Source organism: Elephas maximus, chromosome 9, assembly GCF_024166365.1.
Source record: "Elephas maximus indicus isolate mEleMax1 chromosome 9, mEleMax1 primary haplotype, whole genome shotgun sequence".
In the NCBI taxonomy this organism is placed as follows: Eukaryota; Metazoa; Chordata; class Mammalia; order Proboscidea; family Elephantidae; genus Elephas; species Elephas maximus.
In genome coordinates this window covers 93,173,929-93,187,359 of record NC_064827.1, presented here as the reverse complement: position 1 = coordinate 93,187,359, position 13,431 = coordinate 93,173,929, and the positions used below count along the sequence as shown (strand labels likewise).

Sequence of the window (13,431 nt, the reverse complement as noted above, 5' to 3'; positions counted from 1 at the left end):
ATTCCTATTATGCTCAAACCATCTTATTAAGATCTATGAGCCTGATTCCTCTAAACATGAATTCTAACTTAAGCAGTAATGTCCAATGAAGTTACAGTGATGGGGTGGAAAATGTTTACCGTCTTCTACTTGCTAGATTGACCCATGAATCTAACTCAGACTTTATTTTTTAAGTTTTTATTTCTTTTTCATGTCAGGAAAACTTAATGAAGGTCTTTCTAGGTTTTAACATAATGGCTATCAGAGTCAGTCTTGATAATGCCTGATTTTGTATTGTCTGCATGTTTTCTGTCTTCATCAGTAACAATAAAAACATACCCAGTTCTCACGCAGAGCATTATGCCTTCCAGTGAGCTTTCCCGTGTTTAAAATCACTTTTAAAATGATTTTACCAGGAATCCGTGAATTTAGCAGATCATTATTGTTGTTATTATCCTGACGTAACAAGCGCGAGAATGGAGGCCCAGTCTGATGAGCGATTCGCTGTAACAGGTTTTACTTCCACTTATGACTCTAAATATTCTCGGTCAACAACATGATAAACCTACTTAATGTCACCAAATTGTACATGTGAAGAATGTTGAAAAGGTAAATGTTTTGTTACATACGCGTTTATCAATTAAAAAAAAAAACACACAAACTCAATAAGGCCACTACCAAAGTAGAAGTTTTCAGTGCGGTGTTACGTTTTGGTGTTCATAATTGGGATAACATTTATCTGCAGGAATAATTCAGCATTTCCTCTCCCTAATAGATGTACTGAGCAAGCACTGCGGTGACAAGATAAGTTGCCCTGTTTTGGTCCATATGTCTGTGTTCAAAGTGTTCCATAGTTTTAATTGGTTCCCTGCAGAATAACATTTACAAGCATATGGTACGGAAAATGCTGACTGCTTTTGTTATCATGTATTTTATTAGTTGTGGTAGCCCTGGCTCACTTAGCCTTTAGATGTGATTATGAGGTTATTTAATGCAGTTTACGGTGTACTTTTTCTTAACCTGCCTACCGAGTGTGAAACGCCACCCGTCTAGTGTCTCCGGTAGCCAGCTCACATTTGGGCGGAGAACGGATTCACAGACGCTTTCATCGTGCCTTTGCGCCGCGAGATGGTCTCTGCCTCCTAGCCTTGGTGTGCCGTTTCAAAGGCACAGCGAGGTTGCCTTCAAATATGCTTCAGAGGAGGATGCACCGTTGGGAGCCCAGAAGAGCCAAGAGGCACAATAGAGCTCTTGGGACCCCTTGATCCCTTGAAAAGGGATTACAGATGTGAATTTAGACTCATGCATTGAAGAGAGGGCCAGCTGTATTTTGGGATATTAGAGCTACTTCGGTACTTGGGTGGATTCTTCGGGGAGTGCTGTGGTGGAGTGCAGGTGAATTATTAATATTTCTGAAACTACGTACAAGGCTGCCTTTTTTTTTTTTTTTAACTTTTTATTATGGAAAATTCCAAACAGACAAAAGTGGAAAGAATTGCATAGCGAACCCTCATCAGACCTACGACTTAGCCTCGGTAATTATCAGTGTTTTGCCAATCTTGTTTCATCTATTTCCACATCACCGGGGCATATGCTTGTTTCCTGGGGTATTTTAAAGCAAATCAGACATCATGTCTTTTCACCTGTAAATTATACCGTTTGCATCTCTGTTGAGTAAGGAATTTGTGTGTGTGTGTTTCTATAACCAATGGGAAACACTGAAAAAACAATAGAAGCTCCTGTGACTTCTCAGCCTGGGACACTTTCCTCTCTCTTCTCTTGAAGACAGACATAAGTCACCTCCTCTAAGCAGCCTTTCCAGCACTCTAGGGCAGTTAATGGCTCCTGTGCTCTGTGCGCCCATACTGTTTTTCAGCGACCTGTGACATACAGATTTATAGCAGGGTGATGTAGAAGTGGGGAAAAAAAAAAAAAAAAAGACTTTTTTTGTGCGTCATTTCTCTGTCTGTTCTATCCTTGACCCCCCCCCCCCCCCGCCCATTCCCTAGAAGAGAGGCTTTTCTAAAAGGCCATCAAGCAGCAAGGAGATGAGGCAATCAGGGATGGCGGGATGACAGAAGGGTTTGGAAAGTGCACCTGAGGACCCTATGATGGTGGAGCTGGCTGATGCTTCCTTCTCAGGGGACGTTGCTGGTGAAGTGAGGAGACAGTCCTCCAAGGGACTACGCTTCTGGTTATCAAGAACTTTGTAGGCATGGTATGGTGTCTGTTGTTGCTAAGCAGAGCTAAACAATAGAAGCGTTCTAAACACCCACCTGTTTTTGCTAAGTTATATAAATGTTTATTCTTTTCATTTTTGTAAAAACTACCATAGTAATCCGTATTTGCCCCATTTGCCCTGAGATAACCAAATGTTGATCATGGTGATTTTTAACTATGTGTAAAACCACCTAGGAGGCAGAGTGTGGTTAGACAGAGAAGGGCCTTGGAAGCGCAGGATTACCACAAATTCTTTGCAGGTCTGTCAGCCAGCACAGCATAAGGAAGTGGTGAAATACACAGGCTTTGGAGAAAATAGACTTTGGGGATCCTAGTCCTGTTTGCGGAGCCCTGGTGGTACAGTGCTTAAGAGCTTGGCTGCTAACGAAAATGTCGGCAGTTCAAATCTACCAGCCACTCTGTGGAAACCCTATGGGGCAGCTCTACTCTGTCCTATAGGGTTTCTAAGAGTCGGAATCAATTTGATGGCATTGGGTTAATCCTGTTTGCAGTTCCTTTGGCTAGTCCCGCAGGCAGTCTCTGTGGCTCAGACTTTTGATCTGTCAAATGGGGGATCATATGTAGTATTTCCTGCTTGGGATTCTCAGAGTTTCGTGAAATGAATCGAGGTTTGGAGAAACCATATAATACTGTTAGCTGGCCTGAGGTTGCTATGGAGGCGCCACTTTGTATTCGATGTGAATGACGCTTCCTAGAGCACATCCGTATGCAATGTGACTGGCGCCCCCTGGAGTTGTGTGACAGTGAGCCACTGCTTGTTGTCACTATTGTCATTAACTGGTTCTTGCCACTTGGGTTTCTCTCTCTAGTTAGCTGGGATTTGCCAGCAAAGCAGTGGGAAGTTATTTAATCCCCTCTGATCCGTGGGTCCCACCCTCTCACTATGCCTTCTCTTGGTCCTTACCCCACATTTTACTGTCAGTACCCTCCAGCCATGTCCGAGTCCTACCTGTCAAGGATTTTTTTTTTCTAGCATCTTCTCTCTCTTTTCCACTCTGAGACTCTGAAGTTCTCAATATTTTAGTGCGTTAAAAATGCCCTTGATACAAAAAAAAAAAAAAAAGTTGGAGGACCTTATTCTATATTTTTCTTTTGGTGAAGGGGCCTTAGTTGAATCAAGCTTCTGAAACAGAAACAAAAACAAACCAACAAAAACTTGGGAGGGCGGCAGAAGGCAGGATTTTGATCAGTTACTGAAGATAAACATGCATTACTTAATCAGGTCCAGATCATGGTTAAGATGTTATTACTCCCAGTCAATCTTCAAACCAAAGACTCACTGTCCAATTGCTGCTTGGAGAGTAATTGGCAATTATTTATAATAAGGCTTTTTGTTTCTACATTCCTACCTATCTTAATCATCTAGTGCTGCCATAACAGAAAGACCACAAGTGGACGGCTTTAACAAAGAGAAATTTATTTTCTCACAGTCTAGTAGGTCACAAGTCCAAATTCAGGACGTCGGCTCCGGGAGAAGGCTCTCTCTCTCTCTGTCAGCTCTGGAGGGAGGTCCTTGTCCTCAATTTTCCCCTGGCCAAGGAGCTTCTCAGGCGCAGGGACCCTGTGTCCAAAGGACGTGCTCTGCTCCTGGTGCTGCTTTCTTGGTAGTATGAGGTCCCCAACTCTCCGCTTGCTTCTCTTTCTTTTTTATCTCTTGAGAGATAAAAGGTGGTGCAGGCCACACCCCAGGGAAACTCCCTTTGCATTGGATCACGGATCTGACCTAGGTAAGGGTGGTGTTACAATCCCACCCTAATCCTCTTTAACAGAAATTACAATCACAAGATGGAGGACAACCACAGGATAATGGGAACCGTGGCCTAACCAAGTTGCTACACACAGTTTTGGGGGGACATAATTCAATCCGTGACACTACCTCACACAGCTTCACATCCACGCGTTAGGCAGCGGGTTTGCATTACTCATGAAGTGAAATTGTTAGGTTGCTAATAGTTGCAAAGTATTTGGAATTTTCAGAGCGGATGCCACAGCATTAAGGAATGAATGCTTAATATCCTGGTTGTTGTTGGAATTATAAACTCCTGAGGAAATTACTTAGAACACTATCTTAAGGAAAATAAAATGGTAAGAAACATTTCAATCTTTAATTCAGAGTTTTATGTAATTCACCAGTGAACATAGCCACTAGCCCGAAATAAAGATTTATTTTACAAGAAGAGTAAAAAATTAAAAAAAATGTGATATCATCTGTTTTACAGCTGTTTAATCTGGTGAAAGATTTTGGTGATCTGAGGCATTTTAATTACCTATTGTTAAAGGTTCCATAATATTTTAAAATCCTTGTGATTTAAAGGTTCCATAATATTTTAAAATCCTTGTGATTTGTTAATCCCTGGATATGTATTTTTATTGAAAGCCCAATATAAGACCTTTGTTAAAAATTAAAATAACAAAAACCCTCTAACAGCCCTTTTCTTTATGTAATTGATTTATTTTACATCAGAGGTAGAAAACTTTGTTCAAATATTTCAGTATAAAAGTTTCTTTGCATAGTCTCTTCATTGATTTGGCACCTTGAAATGTCAATAATAACATTCAAATTGATATATTGAACAATTTCCAATTTAGGGGCTCTGTTTGGAGACCCCAGGCAGCTTTCTCAGTAGAGGAGAGCAGACAAAGGCAAAATGTTTGAGCAATTGAAAAATAGGGTATTTAACACTTAGAAACACAAAATTACATTCTCCCAAGATTGGAAGGATCCTGATTTTTCCTTCTAATGCTTAGAAGACATGACACTTCCCTGGGAAGTGTGTTCTTAGCAGAGCATGGTACTATGTTAATGTTACATGTTTTAAAAATCAAATTAATTTAAAAAATACCAGTGGAATAATACAGAATTTATATATGCACGTATTTCTATATCTTCATCTGTATCCACATGCTATTACATTACTCTGTGCCACAAAAAGTGTATTTTAGTAAAGCTTTACTGAATACCTACCTACTGTGTGTCAGGTACTGTTTAGTTTTGAAAACAGTTTTCTATTTTACAAAATATTTTGAGAGAAAGGGAGAGAGCAGGCAAGTCTGAGTGGTCACCTGGAAGGTGAGGGTCCTTCTATCACTGAAAAACACACAGTGTAATAAGTAATAGCATCATTAAAAGCTGTCATTTTGCAAAGCACAGTAATTGTGGTGCATGTCCCTTGTACCTGTCCCTGGGAACCTGTATAACTCCATCACACTGGAAACACATCTTCTCCTCCTGCCTGCTCCCAGCAGCTTCTCTGTTCATTACTGTCATGTCTGAGCGAGTTTCAGACACGCCAGGTGTGTGGTGTCACCTGCCTGATGTCCATTCCAAATACAGACATTTACACTCGTGAGTATTAAAGTAATAGCTCTTCCTTATGACAACAGAAAGCTGACTGCGGAAAAGCAAAGCTTCTGGGAAAAGTTTTCAAGCGCATCTTGGCTTCTTCATGGGGCGGGAGGGAGAAAACCTGACTAATGAGCTTCAGCCCTTCCAAATCAGAGGGAGAAAAAATAATTAAAGTAGCGGAAAAAACCTGTGCCGTGTAGCGGTGGGCTTCTGAAAGGGAACATGTTAAGAGAACTGGACCTGAGAGAAGACTCATGAAAGAAGTTCAGTGAACTTAATGTAGAGCAGCAGATGCCTTTTTATTTTTTTTAATTGATTATTTTTTGCCCAAGGGTCTCTTATGAATCACAATTTTTTCAATAAAACTGAAAATGAGAAAAACATAAATTCCTACAACTTTTACTAACTTTAAAGAAGAGAAAAACAACAAAAAAAAATTTAGAGCTATTATTAAAATATTAAGTGTAGGGCAAATTTGAGAAGTAATAACCTGAGTACACCTTTCCAACCTTTTTTTTTCCCCCTGGGTGATACTGTGTTTTGCAACTTATGTGGGTTAGGTGTTGCCTGTTCCTAGGAAGAAGTCCTTTGCCCCTAGAGACACTTCTGGGAGCTCCTCCAGCAGGGATATTATAAAATGACCAATGTGGGTGGGCTTCTGCTTTACAGAATTCCTTCAGCCCATGCCAAGTCTCTAGTGCAGCTTTTGGCGACTGGTGGCTGCAACTCCAGTTCGTAAAATCCTTTATAGGTGTTAACAGTAATATCACTTCCTCTTTCCTCTCTTTGAACCTCCTTCAACTGGTTATTAGTAATGTGGATACAATAAACCTGAGAATATTCGTGGGCACTTACAGAGCACTCCAACATCAAGTGGCTACACAAAGATGAGCAGCTTATTTTTCAGAAGGCTCTGTATTCTTAGCAGAGGGCCTTGAAAATGTTTTTGGAAGGGTGGAAAAAGACAGGTAAATTAAAGAAGTTCAAAGAACATCACACCTGTTGTTATTTTGGTTCTCTTTTGTCTGTTCTTGATATAAACCCAGTTGCCATCAAGTCCATTCCAACTCATGGTGACTCCATGAGTGTCAGATTAGGGTTTTCAGTGGCTGATTTTTTGGGGAGTAAATCACCAGGACTTTTCCTAGGTGCATCTGGGTGGTCTTGAATCACCAACGTTTCGGCTAGCAGCCAAGCACATTGACGATTTGCACCGTCCAAAGATTCCATCTGCACAATGAGAAGTTCAGCTCCTGGCTACAAATCTGTGTGTGACTTTTCACGTGGGACCAGAGGCAATTACAAAGGCTGTACCTGGCAGGCCTCAGGGGGAAAGGTGTCTCCCCAGCCAGACTTGGGGCACAGCCAGTGTATGGCAGTCTCTGAAGGGAGTCAGCTAAGGACTGAGCCTCCTACACCCCTAAACCCCAGCCTTGCTCTTCTAGCCCAGGTGTCTCCATACAAAGGCCTCTTTATGGTGGGCGGGGAGGGCCTTCAGTAGAGGCCTTCCTCAGGCACCTCTGCTGAAGCCTCCTTATTGGGGAGATGATGGGGGTGGCAGGATGGTGAGGAGGAGTTTGAGTGGGGAGGATCGGGAGGGGAACCTTGAAGACAGTTTTCCCCACCCTGACACAGTACCCAGTACTTTTCCATCACTAGCCTTTCCCTCACATGGGGTCTCTCTGAGTTGAAAACTGACTAGATGGCACCTAACAGCCTTTGCCCCTCAACACTGAGTCCATAAAACCGCAGGGGCCTTTTGTCCAGGGCTTCCTCAGGAGTGAAATGGGTCCTCATGTCTTCTCTGATCCACCTGACCTCCACCCAGGCGCCATTCCTGGGGAAATAACAGAACAGAGGAAAGCTAGCCTGCCTTCTCCAGGTAGCTCTTGCTTACACTCTCACAGTAAGTGGTTAAAGGCCGGATTATGACTTCCTTTTTTTTTTTTTTGGCTCATCTTAATTGGCTTCTCAGACATCTGGCAGCTCAGCTCAGCTCTCTCGCTCAGTTCTCTGACACAGAGACATTCAGTGCGTGTAAAGGATGCTCTAGGAGTCACACAGTTTTCCCCTGATGTATTGTATGCCTCCGGCCTACACCCACCCCTGGTACAGACAGCATTTCTTCTTTCCATACATGGGCAAAGTGAAGAACGGGGAAGCATGGCTGAATGTTCAAGGGGATTAAGACTGAAGTCACAATGTGGGGCTATTTCTCCCTCCATAAGTTGTTTTTGCTTTAATTTGCAGCCAGGACAAACATTTAGATACATGCACACAAGAACATGTTGTTGTCGTTGTTAGGGGCTGTCAAGTCGGTTCTGATCCATAGCGACCCCTATAGGACAGAGTAGAACTTCCCCATAGGGTTTCCAAGGAGTGGCTGGTGGATTTGAACTGCCCACCTTTTGGTTAGGAGCTGAGCTCTTAACCCCTGTGCCACCAGGGCTCTACACAAGAACATGGGAATAACATCAGGCTGTTAATATGAAGGAGGAAAAAAAAAAAAGCAAAAGCACCAAAGTAAAGTGAAAGCTCTCAAGTCCTGTTCCTTCAGTAATTTCTCTGACACTGAGTCATCCTGACAGTCCTTGGAAGCACTGCTGATTTAGCCTTAAATTCTAGTTCTACCCAAAACATTTCTTTGTTCAGTTATATCACAGAAGATTCTGTTTGAATCTTGTTAGGGTGATACGTGATGGCTCTGCGTGGTCTGAGATGGTTTGTTTTCTTCTCTGTTGGGTCCTAATGGTTAAGTGCTTATCTACTAACCAAAAGGTCAGTGGTTTGAACCCACCAGCCGCTCTGCCGGAGAAAGATGTGGCAGTCAGCTTCAGTAAAGATTAAAAACAAAAACAAAAACCAAGCCCATTGCCACCGAGTCGATTCCCACTCATAGCGGCCCTATAGGACAGGGTAGGACTACCCAATAGAGTTTCCAAGTAGTGTCTGATGGATTTGAACTGCTGATCTTTTGGTTAGCAGACGTAGCGCTTAACCACTATGCCACCAGATTTTCCTGGTAAAGATTACAGCCTTAGAAACCCTATGGGACAATTCTATTCTGTCCTACAGGGTTGCTGAAAGTCAACTCACGTCAATGGGTTTTAATGGTATCTGGGTGGTACAGGTGGTGCTCTTGGCTGCAAACTGAAAGGTCTACCCAGAGGTGCCTCAGAAGGAAGGCCTGGCTATCTGCTTTGAAAAATTAGCCATTGAAAACTCTACAAAGCACAATTCTACTCTGACACACATGGCAACTGTTTTTTTTTTTATATAGTATCATGAAAATTGCTGTTTTCCTCCACCCCCTCCCCCATAACCCCATAAGACAAAAGATCAAAAGGAACTCCCCAAATGGCATGAGGAGTATGTTAGGGCTTGTGGGAAAGGACAGGGTAGTAGGTATGAGGAGCATGTGAGGAGTCAGGCAAACCATTTGTCCTGCTTTTGCTACTTTAACCCCAACCTGGGCTATAGCTGCCCATGAACTCGGAATTTGAGCTCCTTATTTATTGCTTTGATGCATTCTCTCACAGATATTAGCGAGTGTCTGCTTTTTAGTCTAGGTGCTGATCCACCTCTACAGGCTGAAACCGAAGACATGCTCTAACTGGTTGCTAAGAATGTGTATTCAAGGGCCTTCTTTCCTCCCCGTCTCCATCTCTCCCTCCCATCTCTGTCTCTTTCTCTTACGCTTTTTATATTCCTGGCTCTCTACGAGTTATTTTTATTGTTAAAGTGTTCAAACATGCACAAGAAGAGAGACCAGAGAGAACTTCAAGTACCCATCACCCAGCTTCAACAATTACCAACATTTGGTGAAAAAGTCATCTTAAAGTTGAACACTTACTAGCCTTTGGGGACAGCAGTTGTATGTCTTATTGTCATTCCACTTAGAACTAGGCATTTGGAAATTATTTGAGCATTACAACACATGTCCTACATTGTGTCAATGGAAAGAAATCCTTTATAACTGCAATATATCATAAAAAATGCCATATGAAGTTTTGGAATCCCTGGGATATCGCTGAGTGCAAAATCAGTGTCTGGAAACAACAATACCAGCCGTTTTGTTTATTGATACAACAGCTACGCCCTTTGCCTTGAAATCATTTAAACTTGAACTTAAAAATTACTCTACACTAGACACCTGCTATTTAGCAAGTGCTGGAGACAAGGCTAAGTAATCTCTCGTAGCTAATTGCAACTCTGCCTTTCTTGGTGGTTTATGGGTGTATTTCAGGGCCCAGGATCGGGCCTGCTGGATATACATCTACTAATAGCAAGTCGTGTTTTGATAAGCGTTCCATGGAGTGCTGTTCATGATGCTTGAGATATTTAAAAAATAAAAATTATTATAAAAGTTATGTCTGCAGAATAATAGTGAAATTAGAATGTGGAGTACAATCAGAAGTCAAGCATTTGAAGTCTTAAGAAGAAAAGTGAAAATGTGAGATGACATAATACTCATAAAATCTGGTACTTTATAAAATTGTTTCAATGCATTTTCTAACTTAACACCATGTGGTAGACAGAGTACACATGTCATAATGCTCTGCTCTGTGTGTGTCTGTGTGTGTGTGCGTGTGCACGGAGAGAGAGAGAAAGGGAGTGTTATGGGTTGAATTGTGTGTCCCCCCAAAATGTGTCAATTTAGCTAGACTGTGATTCCCAGTATTGTGTGATTGGCCACCATTTTGTCATCTGATGTGATTTCCCTGTGTGTTGTAAATCCTACCTCTATGATGTTAATGAGCTGGGATTAGCAGCAATTAGGTTAATGAGGCAGGACTCAATCTACAAGATTAGAGTTGTGTTTTAAATCAGTCTCTTTTGAGACATAAAAGAGAGAAGGAGCAGAGAGATGTGGGGACCTCGTACCACCAAGAAGCAAGAACTAGGAGAATAGCGCATCCTTTGGACCTGGGGTCCCTGCACCGAGAAGCTCCTCAGCTGGGGAAGATTGATGACAAGGACCTCCCCCTAGAGCCGACAGAGAGAAAGCCTTCCTCTGGAGCTGGCACCCTGAATTCAGACTTCTAGCCTCCTAGACTGTGAGAGAATAAATTTCTGTTTGTTAAAGCCATCCACTTGTGGTATTTCTGTTATAGCAGCACTAGATGACTAAGACAGAGAGAAACCCTCCACCAAATGAGTCTTTTAAGCTTGAGAGGATAATTACTTACAACCTTAATGTAATCTTTAAATTTTTGTACTTTTATCAAAGTGTTATTCCATAATATTGTTGTTTCTTAGGAATGTGAATGAGAGGATATAAAAGTAGAAAACTCTCTTCTGCCTATTATATCCGATATCATTGTTTGTTTTCACTAAGAAATGTTGATTTGAGTACCTCCTTTTTTTTTTTTTTGTGCAGAGCATGGCCTTAAGGAGCTCTGGGTCACACAACTTCAAGATGTGGCCAGGACTCTTAAGAAACCATTAATTCCATTGAACTGGATCTCTGATGTTCAAGAGCTGATCCCCAAATGTGTGCGTAGCCAGGAACTAAAGAGTGTACATCGAAGACAGCTACTGTTCAGTTTCATATGTGAGGCTGAGGTTTGTTTCTCCCATACTGCGCAGCAGAAGTAGGATGTTGGGCCAAAGAGGCAGCCTGTGAACTTTAGATGGGGAATTCAGGGTCTTGCCTGCCTCTTCTGTCCACCCCTTGGTTCTCGTTCGTAGTTGCCTCACGTATAAAAATCTGTCTCTAGTTATATTTGGTTGTGCAACCACATTCGTAAAAGTCTTTTCAGTACATTCTCAATACATGTGGAAACCCTGGTGGTGTAGTGGTTAAGTGCTATGGCTGCTGACCAAAAGGCCAGCAGTTCAAATCCTCCAAGCGCTCCTTCAAAACCCTGTGGGGCAGTTCTACTCTGTCTTGTAGAGTCCCTATGAGTCAGAATTGACTCGACGCAGTGGGTTTGGTTTTTTCAAAATATGTATTTATTTTTGAGTTTTATTCTTGTATTACTACATTAGCATATAGGGTGGATTGTAAAACCTGTTAAAAAAAAAATAGAAAATTTGAAAGGATGAGATAAATGGGACTTCTCATACTTTTTTCCCTTACTCCTGGAGGTGTACTGCCTCACTTTAGAAACCATTAACGGGTTTCAACTGGGTGAATTCTAAGGCCTCCTCTATATCTTGTTGTTAGTTGACGTCAAATTGGGTCTCACTCATGGTGACCCCATGTGTCCAGAGTGGAATTGCTCCTTAGGGTTTTCAAGGCTGTGACCTTTCGGGAGCAGATCTCCAGGCCTGTCTTCTGAGCTGCCTCTGGGTGTGTTTGAACTGCCAACCTCGGGGCTAGTAGTCACGCACTTAACTGTTTGTGCCACCCAGGGACTCTCTTCTAACTCTTAACATCGGTAAATCTAAATAGTAAAACATTTGCTAAAACGTCACCAGCAGTGGTTTCTGAAATTTTACTTGAGCTAGCAACTCAAGCAGTCCCTTCCTTTGGAAACCCAATTGCAGGTACATTCTGTCGTTGACAGGGGCCAGATAGTTTTTGTGAGCTAATCACAGACTCTCTTTATAGCCGTGGTTTCCCAACCTAACTGTTCGTGAGAATCAATCTCGACATTCCTATACTCCGCTGCAGGCTACTGAATCTACGTATTAGGGGTTGTTGTTGTTAGGTGCCATTGAGTTGGTTCCAACTCATAGGGACCCCATGTGCAACAGAACAAAACACTGCCTGGTCCTGTGCCATCCTCACAATCTTTGTGATGCTTGAGCCCATAGTTGTAGCCACTGTGTCAATCCATCTCATTTCACTGACCCTCTACTTTATCAAGCATGATGTCCTTCTCCAGGGACTGGTCCATCCTGATAACATGTCCAAAGTATGTGAGACTTAGTCTCACCATCCTTGCTTCTAAGGAGCATTCCGGCTATACTTCTTCCAAGACAAATTTATTTGTTCTGGCAGTCCACAGTATATTCAATATTCTTTGCTAACACCATAATTCAAATACTTCAATACTTCTTCAGTCCTCCTTATTCTTTGTCCAGCTTTCAAATGCATATGAGGTGATTGAAAAGACCATGGATTGGGTGACATCTTTGCTTTTTAACACTTTGAAGAGGTCTTTTGCAGCAGATTTGCCCAATGCAATGCATCGTTTGATTTCTTGACTGCTGCTTCCATAGGTGTATTGATTGTGGATCCAAGTAAAATGAAATCCTTGACAGCTTCAGCATTTTCTCCATTTATTATGATGTTGCTTATTGGTCCAGTTGTGGGAATTTTTGTTTTCTTTATGTTGAGGTGTCATCCATACTGAAGGCTGTATTGGGTAAGACTCAGAAATTTTCATTAAAATAATGTTGTAATAGGTGATTCCAGTGCAGTCAGCAAGACAATAGTGTCTAACAAATGAAAACTACAGCATGGTTTTCTTCTGAGAGGCAGATTCCGGAAGAAGCATCCATGTGATGTAGGGAGAAAAATATTGTAGTCCATCTTTCTAGGTCATTAGATATTGATCTAACTCATTTGTTGAAAATAGCTGCTTGAATTCTGTTTTATGAACATTCCATAATTTATCTAACTTTTCCTTGGTTGTTGTTCATTTAGGTTGTTTCCTTTTGTTGCTGGCCTTTAAAAAAATTTCTGCATTAAAAATACCTCTTCAATAAACATTCTTTTACATCTCTCCATATTTATGGGTACTTTTATTTTGTAGAATTGATTCCTAAAAGTGCATCTTAATGGATGACCAATTGCTGTCAAATCAACTCCAACTCATGGCAAACCCACCTGTGTTAGAGTAGAACTGTGCTCCTTAGAGTTTTTAATGGATGACTTTTTTCAGAAGTAGGTCAGCAGGCCTTTCTTCCAAGGG

General features: G+C 41.7%; 1 protein-coding gene across 6 annotated transcripts in view; it reads left to right on the top strand.

Annotated features, from left to right (window-relative positions):
• The window catches only part of PRUNE2 (prune homolog 2 with BCH domain), a 314,222-nt gene that overhangs the window by 37,499 nt on the left and 263,292 nt on the right, over positions 1–13,431 (top strand). The gene's annotated exons all lie outside the window — the stretch shown is intronic.